Below are 7448 nucleotides of genomic sequence, written 5' to 3' on the forward strand. Positions count from 1 at the left end.
TCTTTCTGGTTTTTTATTATCATTGTATTATCCTTATCCTAGTGCTTTGCTTGTTTATCTCATATTATGCTTTTGTTTATACTGTCCGACAAAGAAAACGGTTTTGTTCAGCAAATCAATGATCGAAATCTGCATCGTATTTCAGCTGTTTTCTCTGAATAATGAATACAATTACGGATGATAATAATAGTAGAGTAAGTTATGCGTTTCATTTCTTCCTTTTTGCCACCAAAATGGTCTATGATTAAACCTTAATCATTCACATTGTGTTAAATTTTACACATTTTCTTGTCCGTCTTGTTTCGACATTTCCGAAGATTGCAGGTTCGAGTCCTGTCACGGTCGCCATGTAGTGCTTTCGGATTAAGAACCAGAGTGGTTGACTGGTTTTTCAATAATGAATGTGTATTTTCATTTCTACTTATCTCTAGCCGTACAATTATTCTTACCGTAACTTATCGTTTCCTACCGGACGTACCTGGAGCGGGAGAAATCGGAAAAACTATAGAGAGGGAGAGAATGTCATGCTAATGGAGAAGGACTGGTAAAAACGTTCACAGCTGTGGCCCAGCTGTGATGTCATAGATTTGGTTATCGACCTCCGCTTTATGCAGGGCAAGCAATCACGAAATATATTGCTAGCTGCCTGCGCGGTGGACTTAGGTCGAGGTAAATGCGAACGCGCATTTCTGTAAGGTGTATGACCGGGATATCCAAATACGTGGAAATGTCGTATTTGGTTTGGGATTGAATGTAAACTGTACTTAGAATGGATCATGCTAGGATGGGATAATGTGTTATATTACAACACATGCTTCTTCTGTAAACCGCTGCTAGACAGTGAGGCTTGCGATAGGTTTAACACACACTCACAAACACAATCGAATAGGTATAAAATTCACCCAAACCAAAAAACAATTATCGAAATGTGTAAAACCATGTCAGTTTCATTCGTATTCACGTCATCCATTTGTCTCCCTGACATTACCCACTCGTCTTTTTTATCAGAAACTTCAGAAGTTTTGCAAATGCCTTTAAAGTGTATTAGCTGTAAATTTTTCATTTAGAAAAAGGCATTAATAAAATTAACATAAACTGTTTGTTATAATTGTACCATTTTTGTCATATGACGGAATTCGAGTTACACCCGAGATTTGAAGAAAGTTCGTGCTAACGCATTTGTTGCACCCTTTTAAAAATCAGTTTTTTTTCTGCTGATCATTTGTGGCATTGCTCTTATATTAAATTCGTTTGTCTTTACCAGGTTGCTGTTGATATACGTTATATAATTAATTGAATGTCATTAAATTTGTAGAAGTATTCAATCGCAATAAATTTAAAGTTTGTTTTAAAGTGATTGAATTTTAAATGAATATATTTTTTGTCCTTGTTTCTTCGAACGGGATGAAATTTCATGAAATCAACGTGAAACCAATCATTTCATCTATTCGAAACTAGTAACTAATAACATTCATTTATTCGAAACTAGTACCTCCACTTATCTTGCCGGATATCATTTTGAACCTTCTGAATCAAGTCACAATGTGATAGAATGTATGATTGATTAATTGATAGGCGAAAAGCAGGTAGTGAAATAAAAGCACTTATTGTGTACTTGATTTGGTGAAATATTTACCGAATAGTTTGTAATCATTTGTGTTTATTGATAATCTGACTGACACACAATTAATATCTAATAAGACTACATAACGCTTTAATACTTTAATACTTTAATACTTTAATACTTTAATACTTTAATACTTTAATACTTTAATACTTTAATACTTTAATACTTTAATACTTTAATACTTTAATACTTTAATACTTTAATACTTTAATACTTTAATACTTTAATACTTTAATACTTTAATACTTTAATACTTTAATACTTTAATACTTTAATACTTTAATACTTTAATACTTTAATACTTTAATACTTTAATACTTTAATACTTTAATACTTTAATACTTTAATACTTTAATACTTTAATACTTTAATACTTTAATACTTTAATACTTTAATACTTTAATACTTTAATACTTTAATACTTTAATACTTTAATACTTTAATACTTTAATACTTTAATACTTTAATACTTTAATACTTTAATACTTTAATACTTTAATACTTTAATACTTTAATACTTTAATACTTTAATACTTTAATACTTTAATACTTTAATACTTTAATACTTTAATACTTTAATACTTTAATACTTTAATACTTTAATACTTTAATACTTTAATACTTTAATACTTTAATACTTTAATACTTTAATACTTTAATACTTTAATACTTTAATACTTTAATACTTTAATACTTTAATACTTTAATACTTTAATACTTTAATACTTTAATACTTTAATACTTTAATACTTTAATACTTTAATACTTTAATACTTTAATACTTTAATACTTTAATACTTTAATACTTTAATACTTTAATACTTTAATACTTTAATACTTTAATACTTTAATACTTTAATACTTTAATACTTTAATACTTTAATACTTTAATACTTTAATACTTTAATACTTTAATACTTTAATACTTTAATACTTTAATACTTTAATACTTTAATACTTTAATACTTTAATACTTTAATACTTTAATACTTTAATACTTTAATACTTTAATACTTTAATACTTTAATACTTTAATACTTTAATACTTTAATACTTTAATACTTTAATACTTTAATACTTTAATACTTTAATACTTTAATACTTTAATACTTTAATACTTTAATACTGAAAATGATTCAACATTTATAAATTTAAATTAATCGTTTGAAGAGTTCATTTGCAATTCCTTATTTTTAGACATGACGCCTAAATGTATTCGGCAGGGAAGACCATGATCACATCAATGCCTTTGAACCAGATTGACATATCATATCTGTACTATTTCTTTACTAGCATTGATCAGATAGTTCATGATCCAAGAACTTTTGATCATAGTGTATAATCATGAGAATACACTCTTTTCTGAAATCATGACTCGTTTTGTTCATTTCTGGAATCGGACCGTGTCACCCGTTTACGATGCCACAACGACGAAAACAAGTAGAAAAAATCTGTCCAATTATTATGGTTAGTGCATGCTAGTGATAGTCAATAAATATATCTTATTTATGTAAATCAACCTCGGCCAATTTCTACGAACGAATAATGCACACGGATTCCAAAATAACACGAAAGCCATCTCGCAAGCGATCAAATTGCTCGGCACTCCAAATCCACATCAATCACAACCTTGCCGACACCAGCCGAGCAGTCAGCCGCCTGAATTGACCTAAAAATGGAGACAATAAATTAGCATCAACTCCAGTGATTATTTACCACAATCAGCCATCAATCTAAATCGATTATCGAAAGTCCTAATCAGAACCGTCCGCGGGCAGCAGCGTCGAACATCGGTTTGGTGGTAGGCTGAGTAGGCCCACCAAACACCTGAAGGTACGAACGACGTCGAAACGGCACTAACTACCACCATTCACTTATTATCATTCCAGCACCAAGAAACCTTGCGCCGCAACCCCGCGGTAACGCCAGCCGCGATTGCGCCGTGGTGCCGTGACTTCTGAGCGATCGCGGCGACGCCGACGAGCTGGTCCAACGTCTTGCACTACCGCCGATTGCTCAAGAAGTCCTCGTTCCCTTCCACAGGCTGTGGCAGCCATTTCCAAACCCCACTGGATATGACTTCAACACCCCATCCAAGTGAAACCCCATCGCCCTCCCGCAAACCGCATTCCCACCCCGCATATCGGCGACAGTCGCGCAGCCTGCTTTAGCCCATGGTTGACTCGGTTTAGGCAGGCACTTTAGTTCCAACTGGTGCACAAACGGTTTTGTCGGTGTGACATAGATGTTGCATTCCAATCATTGGCGTACGTTTACTTTTCGTCTCCTCGCGGTTCACCTTCGGAAAGCTATAATAATGCATACTACATATATATGTATTCGAACACAAAACCCGTGTCTGATGGTAGATCGTGACAAAAATGGGCACGAAAGACATTGAATTATTTCTGGAGAAAAAAAAATTATCGCATCGGTTGTCCCGAATCGGTTTTGGACCTCCCTAGAAGTAATGAAAAATTTCCTTTCGACGCTGTAACCTTGACGCGCTCCAGCTTAATTACGCTTGCTGTCAAATTACGATCTCGCAAGGCTGTCCCGTTCTTCTAAAGGCTCGGAATCCCCCCATTTTTTCCCCGTCGCGTGCGAAGTATCCCGAATGGCATTGACCTGAATAGCGGTAGCCGAATATACACAATGTATGAATGCCATGCGCACTTTCCCGATGAGGCGTTCTGTAAAATTTTCCGCTCGCAACAAGTCGCTAGTAGTCGAAGCGTCGAAATTTGCGGCGACGTCGCTTTTGGAGTTCTGCTGTAACTTGGTCCTACTTCACGGATGTTGGGGTTGGGTTTGGCTTGGGTTGAACCCTAGGGATGAAGCAGTGCCGTCTCGGGTCGCTATGTGCGGTTCTCTGTTGAATCGTGTTATTATTGATTGCTATCGAAACTGTTGACTGCTTTCTTATTATGTCGTTTATTGAATTGAATTAAACTGAAAGCGGATTTTCGGTAAATCAATTTCGTCTGTATGTGTATGTGCCATTCGGCAAATGAAAGATTAACATTCCATTCTGTAAAATGGGTTTGAATCTATTATCGTTGTTTGATTATTTCATTTTCACGCTCACAGAATGTGTGTAAGGTAAATTTCATTGGTGTAATATCCTTTCTGATGACTAGAGCGAGAACGAGTGACAACTGACAACTGGTCATCGCAGAATGTGAACATTCAAGGATTTTTGGTTCGTACAAAAAAGCACATATTCTGTTTCATTTTTTCTTCGCGTTTCGCCTTCGGCTAATCAGTGCTGCTTGAGCTGCTAGACGGAGATGGCAGTTCAATTTGAACTGCTACCTGGGTAGATGTAAAAGTCAAACAAAGAACAAAATAATAACAAATTTTGCCATGCCATCATAACGATACTTGATATTTTCGTAATATTTCATCTAGAGAATCAAGAAATTGTACAATATGTGTTTAGCAACTAAATTAGTTATTATATCTAATTTCGTTATTGATGAGTTATTCCAATTTTATTAAGCAAAATTGATCCAGTAGTTCTATCTTCAAATTAAATACAATTGAATAAACTGCATCAGAATCAGATAAGAAAAATTCTAATTATATTATTCAATTCTAAATGCTAGAATAAAAAAATAACTGAAAAATTCTTCTTCTCAAAATATTTTATTTTTGGTTTGATATTACAATGACATGATTTTATATTTTCTCATGAAGACTTTGTTATGAATTTTGGTATCAAACTAAATAATGTAAATTTCTACCATTGAGATGTTCTGTTTTAATAATAAAATAGTGACTGTGAAAATAGTGACTTTGTGAGTGTAATGACGTGATATAACATAGTGGAATTCAACGGTACAACAACAGTACTATAAATGTAATAGGATTATTATTATTATTATTATTATTATTATTATTATTATTATTATTATTATTATTATTATTATTATTATTATTATTATTATTATTATTATTGACATCATTACACAACGTGTATGGAATAGAACAAAGCACGCCTTGTTCGTTTTGTGTTTTCTTCTTCTTTCGGTGTTGTACATATTGTCACTTTGAAAACTTTGACACTCATCGCCCTGTAACTGCGGAACCGGAAGTCGGATCCGGATGAAATTTCACAGTAGCTTTAAAAACGGTATGAACTTTATTTCAAATCAAGATTTGTCAAAATCGGTTCAAGCATCGCAGAGAAATCGAAGTGAATTTTGTTCTAGGAGTTTTTCCTCTCCACTTTCGGTGCTCTCGGAACAGGAAAAGAGGAGACCAGTAGTGCCGAATTAAGTTTTCATGCCCACACGGAGAACCCTTCGATCATAAAATTGCGATATCGCAGTTTTTGATTTTTGCGATAGTTGATTTAACTAATTTCTTTTTGATTCAACCAAAATGGTTTTTGATTTGCATATATTCAAGTAGTTGAGAAATATGTTCTTTTGAATGCTGGCAAATGCCGGAGACAGTTGAAAGCAAAACAATAATCGCAATGCAAAGTCAACAACTTTTTTAGTTGAAATCTGTTCGCGTCGCTTCAAAATGTCAATGAAAACAACATCGACGGTTAAAGCGTTTGGTGAAATTGTGTTCATTCGATTTGAGAATTTTATGATAACAAGTGTTTATCTAACAGCGGTGTTGTGATAAAGTTAACCTCGTTTGAGATGAAAAAGATTTGGTGACAAATTAGAAAATGTTAATGAATGATCATCTCGTAATCTTTCAGGTATGCGCAAAAATTTTATGCTTCAAATTTGATCATTATTTACTTCCAGCAGACTGTTTTACTTCCACCTGTTTGTTACCGGTAATGATGTTCATGCATTAGCAATAAAACGCTTTTTGACATGAATTTAATTTATAAAAGTAACAGGAGCGAAGGGTTTCAAACGCACAGAACGCGCTGCGTTTGAATGGCGCGTTTGAATTGCCGTCGCAAAATTCCAATTCTCAGCGGTTGATGCACCCAAGATCATATAATTTGACTAAAATTATCAGTGCATAACTTAAGTTCAACCGTTTGAAGGCATCATTTTCGGTAAATTTAATAATTTCGCTAATTTACTCGCCCCTCCGGGCACTTTTGCTGATTAAAAACGGTTTTCTACATCAATCATTTCCGATCGAATCAGAAGTATATTTTTTAGAATTTAGATCTTTACTGATCTCAAAACAAATAAACAAATAAAACCGATTTATTTTCCAACTAACAGAATTTTGTTTCAATAACAACACCAGTTATTTCAACTAAAATATTTGTTGAAATTGAAAGGTATGTGTCCTCAATAATTGACAGCATTTTTTTTCAAACAGTTAAATTAGTTGTTTCAACCATCGTTTCTGCTAATCGAAAAACAAAAATGACAGTTTAGTTAAAACAACAATCGATTAGTTGTACCAAATTTTAACCAATCGAATTCAGAAAATCAACTAATATTCTGGTTGAAATGGGATCGCGGGTGGTTCCGTGCACAAACTAACAAGCTCTGCAAACTAGAACTACTTGTACCTGTTTTTAACCATCGTTCGTGGGAAAGTACTAATAAAATTGGTAATTTTCCACTTATCACGCTTTAGTTCCGGGACCGGAAGTCGGATTTAGACAAAATGTTCCACAAATTTTTAGGATATTATAAGACCTTTCATTTCAATCTTAGTTTGTGAAAATCGGTTGAGTTGTTCCAGAGATAATTGAGTGTAAACTTTTTCTCAAATTTTCACATATTGCCATAGAACTCCGGAACCGGAAGTTACATTCAAATGAAATTCAATAGCAAGCTATGGAACCATAATACCTTTTATTTGAATCTTAGTGTGTGAAAATCGG

The sequence above is a fragment of the Malaya genurostris genome, chromosome 3 (assembly GCF_030247185.1).
Source record: "Malaya genurostris strain Urasoe2022 chromosome 3, Malgen_1.1, whole genome shotgun sequence".
Taxonomy (NCBI): Eukaryota; Metazoa; Arthropoda; class Insecta; order Diptera; family Culicidae; genus Malaya; species Malaya genurostris.